Genomic DNA, 9,164 nt, shown 5'->3' with positions numbered 1-9,164 from the left:
GAAGTTGCTTATCCTCGAGCATTTCCCTGATGAAATGATACTTCACATCCACATGCTTTGTCTTTGAGTGATAAACTGGATTGCGAGCCAATTGTATACTGACTCCCATAGCATATACGCATACTCTGTAGCTTTCAGGTATCTCAATATTCCTTTCACTGCCTCCCAATGTTTCTTGCCTGGGTTTGACATGTATCAACTTACTACTCCCACTGCAAATGCAATGTCTGGGCGAGTAGCAATCATTGCATAGATCAAACTACCCACTACAAATGCATATGGAATGTTATCCATTTCAGCCTGTTCTTCCTCAGACATCGGACAATCTTGTTTGCTAAGTTTCACATATGGTGGCAATGGAACACTCAATGCCTTTCCCTTCTCCATATTGAAACGTTGCAAAACCTTGTCAATATACTCTGTTTGAGATAACCAAATCAGCTTCTTTGATCTATCTCTCTCAATGCGCATACCAAGTATATGACTTGCCTCGCCCATGTCTTTCATGTCAAACGATTTTTCCATCTTTGACTTCAAAGCTGAAATTTCTTCCAAGTGCTTGCCAGCAATCAACATGTCATCCACATACAAAATAAGGATCAGCCAACTGCCATCCTTAGCCTTCTTTGTATATAGACAGTGATCGAACTCACTACGTTTGTAGCCTTGAGAAAGCATAAACTTGTGGAACTTATGGTACCATGCCCTCGGTGATTGTTTTAAGCCATAAAGACTCTTTAACAACTGGCATACCAAATCTTCCTTGCCTTTCTCAACAAACCCTTCTAGCTGCTGCATGTAAATTTCCACATCTAAATCACCATGCAAGAACGTTGTCTTGACATCCATTTGGTGCAACACCAAATCTAATATGGCAACCAATGCAAGAAAGCATCTCAATGTATTCATCTTGACCACCGGAGAGAAGACTTCATCAAAGTCAATGCCTTGTTCTTGCTTAAAGCCCTTGGCAACAAGCCTTGCTTTGTACTTTGGCTAACTATCATGAGCGGTGATCTTATACCTATAAACCCATTTACAAGGTAGAGCCTTTTTGCCCTGTGGTAATTCAACTAGCTTCCATGTCTGGTTTTTATGCAGATCTGTCATCTCTAACTGCATGTTCAATTGCCAATTCCCGGAGTCCTTCATTTGCACTGCTTCCTTGTAACATGAAGGCTCATTGCAATCAGTCAACATGACATAGTTCATAGATGGAACAAACCTATCAGGAGGTCGTGTGATACGTCCAAATCTACGCACAATAGGTGGCTCAGGCTCAGCCACAACCTGTGGTTCCACTCTATCCTGTCCTTGCTCCTCTTGAGCCCTGACATTTTGTCTTGCACGTGCAGGTCCATCTTCTCGGAAGACAACTCTTCTAATCTCCTCAAACCTCTCTTGTTTAGAATGATATTTGGCTTCATTAAAGTGAACATCATTGCTGCGGATAACCTTTCTGGATTCGGGATCCCAAAGTCTGTACCCCATCTCACCAGAATTACCATAGCCTAGAAAGATGCACTTTCTACTCTTTTGCTCAAGTTTGTTCCTAAAGTCCTTTGGAACATGAGTATATGCCTCACAGCCAAAGACTCTGAGATGCTTGTATGAGGGCATTTTGCCTGACCATACCATCTCTGCCAGTGAATCCTTCTGCAAAACCGTGCTAGGAGATCTATTTATAAGATGAACAGCTGTTGATACAGCTTCAGCCCAAAACCCATTTGGCAATTGTGCATTAGACAACATACTTCTGACCTTCTCTTGTATGGTCCTATTCATCCTCTCAGCAACACCATTTTGAGGAGGATTGTAAGGAGCAGTAAGTTCACGTTTTATACCTTTTGATTCACAAAAGTCCTGAAAGACCTTTGAAACATACTCCCCACCATTGTCAGTCTGTAAGCATTTAAGCTTCTTGCCACTCTGATTCTCCACAAGTGTCACAAACGTTTTGAAAACAAACGCTTCATCCTTGTGCTTGAGAAATTAAACCCATACTTTCCTCGAGTAATCATCTATAAATTTCATAAAGTAAGAAGCTCCCCCTAGAGATAGGTTAGGCATAGGTCCACACAAATCACTATGAACAAGTGCCAACTGTGTATCTCTTCTACTGCTTCTATGCTTATGTGGCTGCTATGTTTGCTTACCATACAGACAATGTTCACAGAATTCAAAATCATTAAATGAAAAGCCAGGCAAATAACCAGAACGAGACAAGATTTCCATTCCCTTCTTGGACATATGTCCTAACCGGCTATGCCACAAAGAAACGTTCGGCTGCTCGGTTACATTGATTACATTTTTAGAGACATTTGATACATAAATCATGTAAAGTCCTCCAGACTTTACTCCATGTGCTATTGTCATAGAACCCTTGGATATCTTCCACATGTTCTGTCCAAAAGTGGTGACGTAGCCAGCATCATCAAGTAAACATGTGCTGATCAAGCTCTTTGTAATTGCGGGAACATGTCTCACATTCTTCAGCATGAAAGAAGAGCCATTCTGAAACTTCAATTGAACATCTCCAACACCTAAGATCTCACATGTCTGCCCATTGCCTAGCCGAACATGATCTTTAGTGGTCAAATAAGAGGTAAACCACTCCTTGTTTGGAGACACATGAAGTGATGCCCCTGAGTCTATAATCCAGTCACTCAGTGCATTTCCATCAGATGTTGTAAGAAGAGCTGAGTCCATTGTATTTTTCAAGAAGTAGATATCTCCTGACACTAGACTGTCATCCTCTGCAACAGTCCAGTGCATTTCCATCATATGCTGTAAGAAGAGCTGAGTCCATTGTATTTTTCAAGAAGTAGATATCTCCTGACACTAGATTGTCATCCTCTGCAACAGTGTTTGTCACATTTATTTCTTGAATCTTCCCTGAGGACTTGTTCTTCTCACCATGGTCTTCTGCTTTCTCTTTGCCTTTTTCTACTTTCCATTCTCTGCAGTCTCTTTTCATCTGACCCTTCTTGCCACAATGGTAGCATTCTATGTCACTCTTGCCTTCAGCACTACGGAACTTGCTACGAGACTGATCCCTCTTTCCACCTTTGTCCTTCCCCTGACAACTAAGGCTGTTCCTTTGCCTTTGTCCATTGTCTTTCTGTTGGTTTATTCAGTAAGCAGACTACCTTCTACACCTGCTATGGTCAAACCATCTGGAGGTGCAGAATTACTCAAAGTTGTGCAAAAAGTGTCCCAACTTTCCGGCAATGTGATCAACAGGAACATAGCTCTAACAGGTTCATCAAACTTGACACCTTGAGCTGACAACTGACTGTAGATGGTGTTGAATTCATTCAGATGATTGGACATAGGTGTCCCTTCTGTCAACAAGCTTCTTAAGCCAGTATACCTGTGAAGCTGCACTCTGCTTCTCATAAAGATCACTCAGCTTTGTCCATGCTTCATAAGCCGACATCTCGTCTGCTACATTGAAGTAAACGCTTTGTGCCAAAGTCAGCATAATGGTAGAAAGTGCCAATTCATCCATTTCGCTCCATTCATCTTCGTCCATATCTTCTGGTTTTATCCCCTTGAGCTTTATAGGTTTTATCTGCTTCTTTTGTACCAACACGTGCCAAATCTGCTTCTTCCACAATGGGAAATTGGTTCCATCCAGCTTCATGATATTGTAAAGAGTAGTGTCCTGTGATCCAGCCATAGCTGCGCTTCACAGTAGTTTGCTTTCCTGGGAAAAATTCGGCAGAGTTTCCCCTGTAAACTGACCTCTGAACCAATATCAACCTGATGAACTAGTGGATGTCGCCTACAGTCTGTGTGTAGATGCGTCCGTGTCGTATGTGACACGCCTCCAAGAACTGTGAGCCGTCCTTCGTTGTGTAGACAGCCACAAATCAGCACTCTGGAAGTGCAGATATCCTCAGCACCTGCAGTCGTAGGCCGAAACCCCAAATTTGAAGAGTCAGATCTGCACCCGCCGAGACCACGTAGTTGAAAATGGCTTGCGCAGAACTTTGTCGAAGCCGAACGGTGACCGAGATGACCTCAGAATGAAATTCTGAGAACACCAAGCCCTTTGGCCTCCCCACAGGATTTGGGGTCGTGTCTTCGCCTGTCGAATCTCACTGAAATCTGAGCAAGTGACTCTGGCTACCTGCAAAATGCTGCCCATAGCCTCGATCTGATCTGATATTAGTTGAAGGAGTACGAGCGGAAGTGCGACGCGAGAGAGAGTGCGAGAAGAAGAGCACGACGATATGGTGAACTCGCTCTGTTGTAATGTACAGAGCATAGTGAGTTCTTATTAGGTTTTTACAAAAGAATCTATGTACATACCTGGCGGCCCGCCCACTTACCTGGGCGACCACATTGGGCTTTATACCCCAACACACTTCACTTTGGAGGGATGGATTGCCCATGGCTTGTTGAAGCCTAGTAACAAGGTAATTAACAAGCATAGGGCATCATTAGTGGCAAGCCATTGGGCTGCAGAATGCTCATTGGACCCCTTGGGAGACTGTCCAATAGTCTTCTAGAGAGCTTAATTCTTTTTTTTTCTTTTATCAAGTGTTTTTTAATGAATTAAACTAGATTTACTCTAGCCTAATTCTCATCGATCCACCTCTATGGCCATCCAATAGGATTTGAGTGCACCTTGTGGGCAACTGAGCTAGGGAGCTGACATGTGTCCCCTATTCCCTTTGTGTAAAGGGAGCCTGTGAGTGTGTGTGTGTGTGTGTGTGTGTGTGTGTGTGTGTGTGTGTGTGTGTGTGTGTGTGTGTGTGTGTGTGTGTGTGTGTGTGTGTGTGTGTTTCTCTCTCATCCCCTACTTACAGGGCTCGCCCCCTCTATGTAGGAGTCTTGAAGACTTTTGTGTGCAATCACAAAGAATCCAATTTCACTAAGCTTGACCATTTGGACATAACCTTTGAATTCTGGAACCTTAGCATTTTGGAAGTCTTAATGGGCTGAACCTTAGGGTCTTTGAAGCCCATTGTTGCACATTGCTCTTTTGCAGATCGCCCCCCCTTTGGATCCCTATTTTTCCTCTTTTGGATCCATATTGTGGTCAGAGTCTGCCAGCTTAACCAATATTCTAGCTTAAATGATCAGTTTAACATGAGAAAATCATTTAGGAGAATTAGATATTAGTTATTATGACAGCATGTATTGTTAAGGGTTAAAAAATAATGCACGTATGATTTTTTTCATGGGATCATTTTCTTGGGCAAGGCAAAGAGAGCGAGCGATGCTATGTTTTCAAAATGTCAACAATCGGTGTAGCGCCCGTCGAAAAAAACCTTGTCAATAGAATGAGGCGAATAGGAACCCGTGATCTTCAACAAGCAAGGATTCCATTTGATCACACAATGAGATGTAGTGATTGGGTGACTATGGATTTCCATGTCTATGATCCAAGATATGCTTTCATGTGTACTACGATTCCCTTGTTATTTTCAATAACATGACACATTGTGTGAGCCAGGGTCAATATTGTAGCATACAAGAACTACTTACAATTGCTACTTGTTATATGAAAGAGGAGAACATGGATGCACAATGTTTCTTTTGGCAGTCTTTGAATGACTTAATGGTGAAGTACGTGCTAGGCCCTGATGCTTCTCAATAGTGGTTTATTTACTTTTTATTTGTAACCAAGGTTTAGACCTTTGAACTCTAAGGGTTTTTTTTACACCTAATGGTTAGTTTAAGTAAGATTGCTTTATCCGTGCAATGTACTTCTCGGCGCATCATGGCAGTTAGGAGTCGTTAGTCATTCTCTACTTAGAGCAGTCGAACTATATTCAGCGTGGTGCTATAGCATGTGTTTACATGATGTAGAGTATGCAGTAATACAGTACATTTCATTTGTGTCAATGATGTTCTGCAGTTTTCTGTTTTGTAGTAAAGCCATGCCGTATGCAGTTTTTTGTGTAATTAGCTAGCGTTCCTGTTAGGGAAGTAAGCCCTGATACTTTGGCAATCCTATGATTGGTTCGAATTCAGCCTGAACCGTATGGCAGTCAGGAATATAGTGCAGAACTGATATGCAAGGTGATCTTGACCACCTGAGGGAATTCTCCAATTGGGTAACCCCATAAGAAGAGTCTAAGGAATATGCAACCAAGTTCTTAAAGGAGTTCTTCCCGAATTTGCCGGGGGAAATTAAAATTGCAATGGCTGACAAGGTAGTTTCTTCATTTCTACCTTTTGCGGCATGCAACTTACCTTCTTGTTACAGTCTGTATGAAAGGGAAGTGTTGGTACAGTATTTACAACAGAAAAGAAGAAATCATGTATGAGTGGGTCAAGACAAGGGTCCAATTTACCGCAACACTCATATGGCACCCGATTTTGACTTAGGAGAGAATTTGCAGCAAGGAGAAGACATGAAGCAGAGTTGGGCAATGATGGCCAAGCTGAACCTGTAAAGGGGGACACTGCAGGAGCAGGTACTGTTGGGGCAGGGGCTGAACTGCAGGAACCTGAACATAGGTGGCATAGGACCCCACCTGCAAACCAACAAGGCCAACACGCAACTCCTCCTACAGCAGACCCAATTGTGGGAACATTGGTGAATGTATTGTTAGCTCAGACAATCTTTCAAGCAAGAAGACAATTACAGTTTACAGGAACAGGGACATCCTCTTTACCTTTTAATCCACTTCCGGTAAGGGTACTCAGAACACTTCCAATACCTCCAACGGTTGCATCAAATCCCAAAGTGGGCACGGCAAAGTTCAGCGAGAAAAAGTCCCAAGATGCTGACAGCCACGTTGGTCAGTTTCAAACAAGGTGGTCTGCACAAGTGGATATGAGGCACTACACCCGGATGGAGTAAAGAAGGAGCATTTTGCAGCAACACTGCAGGGGAAATCCATAGATTGGTTCTTGTAGTATGGTATGCCTGCTTTTGCTAATTATAATGATTTGAAACAAAGATTTTTGTTAAGGTTCATGGAAGACAAAACACCTGAAGACGTTTTAAAGAAATTGAGAAAGTTAAAGCAAAAAGACTTGTTGGTTGAAGATTATGCCCAAAAGTTTAGGAATTTAAACAACAGATTGGAAGTGGCACAACAATCATCTATGGAACAGTTGGAGATTATTTTTGTAAGGGACTCAAACAGGAATACAGGAGTGCAGTAGCAAGGAGACCCCCGTTAGCAAATGCACAAGATTTTATTGATTTGGTTGAGGCAGCCGCGAGGGCTGAACGAAGGTATGGAGGTAAAACTGTCTTACGGTAAAAGAAGAAGAAGAAGAAAAGTGATGCAAAATATGAAGGTTCAGGGTCCAAAACCGATGCTTCAGATCAGGATACGGGTGTTGACACTGATAGTGACGAGGATGAAGATTGGTCAGAAAAGAAGAAGGCAAAGAAGAAGGATAAGGAAAAGAAGAAGCAAAAAAAAAATAAGGAGTCTCCAAAGAAGGATAAAAAGCTGGGAAAGGGTTTAGACATGACTATGACAATTGTTATTACAACCCGGATTTCAGGGGAAGAAGACCGGAGTACATTACTCAAAAGATGAGGGAGGCCGCTGCGAGCATGATTGCCCCTCAGGAGATATCAGGGGCCTGCACCTCAAGAGACGGTTTTAGAATCCAAATAATTGGGGATATCAAAACAGGAATCAATAATATGCCACAGTCACCATGCAATTATTGTGGAGTCATGGGTCATTGACAAGGACCTGACTGTGAGCTTTAGTGCCGACATCGGAATGATAGAGGAATCGCTATCATCAAGTACAACAATAACAATAATAATCAACCTCCATAATAGAATCCACCACAGCACCAGCAGAGCAAAGACCTCCAAGTTATGCTAATTTAGTAATATTGGACTAAAAGAGAGTGGATTGAAGAAAATGTGGAAGTTATCAAAGCAAAACAGCAAACTGATCAACAGGTATAGAAGACCAAATTTGCTCAGGCAACACCTAAGCATCACAATTGTGATTGTAAAGCTTGTATCATCATTGAGGATATTCCAGAAACCATTGGGTGTATTGATGCCCTGGTGGTCACTAGGGCAAAGGCCAAGGTTGGAACCTCCACCTTGGAAGAAGTAGACAACCCGAACATTTTGAATTGGAAAGATCAAAAAGCAGTAGGGACAGGGGCACTCAAAGAAGTGCAAACCTCTCAAAGAGGGGGTGTATCACCTGAGGAATGGAATTTTGTTATAAGATCTTTGGATGACCAAGGGAGATGAAATTTAGATCGCAGACAAACTTAACTGCCAGAACAGGTTGTGAGTGATGACTTTTATGAAGCATTGTTGTCAACTCCAATGAGCATCACAGTGAAGCAAATGTTGAGGCTGGTACCTGTATTTTCACAGCAATTGTTGAAAAGACTTACTAGAGCAGTGGCAGGAAAGAATCAGCAAACCGGAATGGACCCTGAGGACACTATTTGTGGTGAAGCTTGTGAAGTTCAACCTTTGAATGTTGATTACAAGGTACCCGTAGTTGGGGCTTCCATTGGAAAAGTGTTTTTCTCAGGTGTACTCTTGGATGGGGGTCAGTGTTAATATTCTCCCGGAATCAACCTACTAACGTTAGAATCTTATGAAGTGGGATCCAACTCCTTTTCAAGTTAAAATGGCAAACCAAAGGCGGGTGAATGAAGCTTTATGAGTGATACAACGTACACCAATCAGTAGCAAGGTACTATGTAGTGGCACAAAAAATAAAAAAACCTGGGACAAAATCATAGTGGGATGTTCAAGAGATTTGTGAACATCAAGCTTTGAGGACTGCCAAAAACATCATAATGGTTTCCAACTGCAAATGATGTAGTATTGTCCAGATCATGTTATTCATTGATATATAGTGGAGCACAACATTGATCCATGTCCACATCCTCCATCGAGCATGCGGCCAATAGCTATTGGGACACACTTGACATAGGAAGAAGTGAAGTCCTTACATGAGGATGGGTAGCAAGGTACTCTGTAGTGGCACAAAAAATTAAAAAAACTGGGAAAAAATCATAGTGGGATGTTCAAGAGATGTGTCGTCATCAAGCTTTGAGGACTACCAAAAACATCATAATGGTCTCCAACTACAAATGTAGTATTGTCCAGATCATGTTATTCATTGCTATATAGTGGAGCACAACATTGATCCATGTACACATCCTCCACCGAGCATGCGACCGACAACTATTGG

This window comes from Adiantum capillus-veneris, chromosome 23, assembly GCF_014529385.1.
Source record: "Adiantum capillus-veneris isolate H3 chromosome 23, ASM1452938v2, whole genome shotgun sequence".
Lineage (NCBI taxonomy): Eukaryota > Viridiplantae > Streptophyta > Polypodiopsida > Polypodiales > Pteridaceae > Adiantum > Adiantum capillus-veneris.
The sequence above is the reverse complement of the archived record's forward strand: the minus strand, read 5'-3'. Positions refer to the sequence as shown.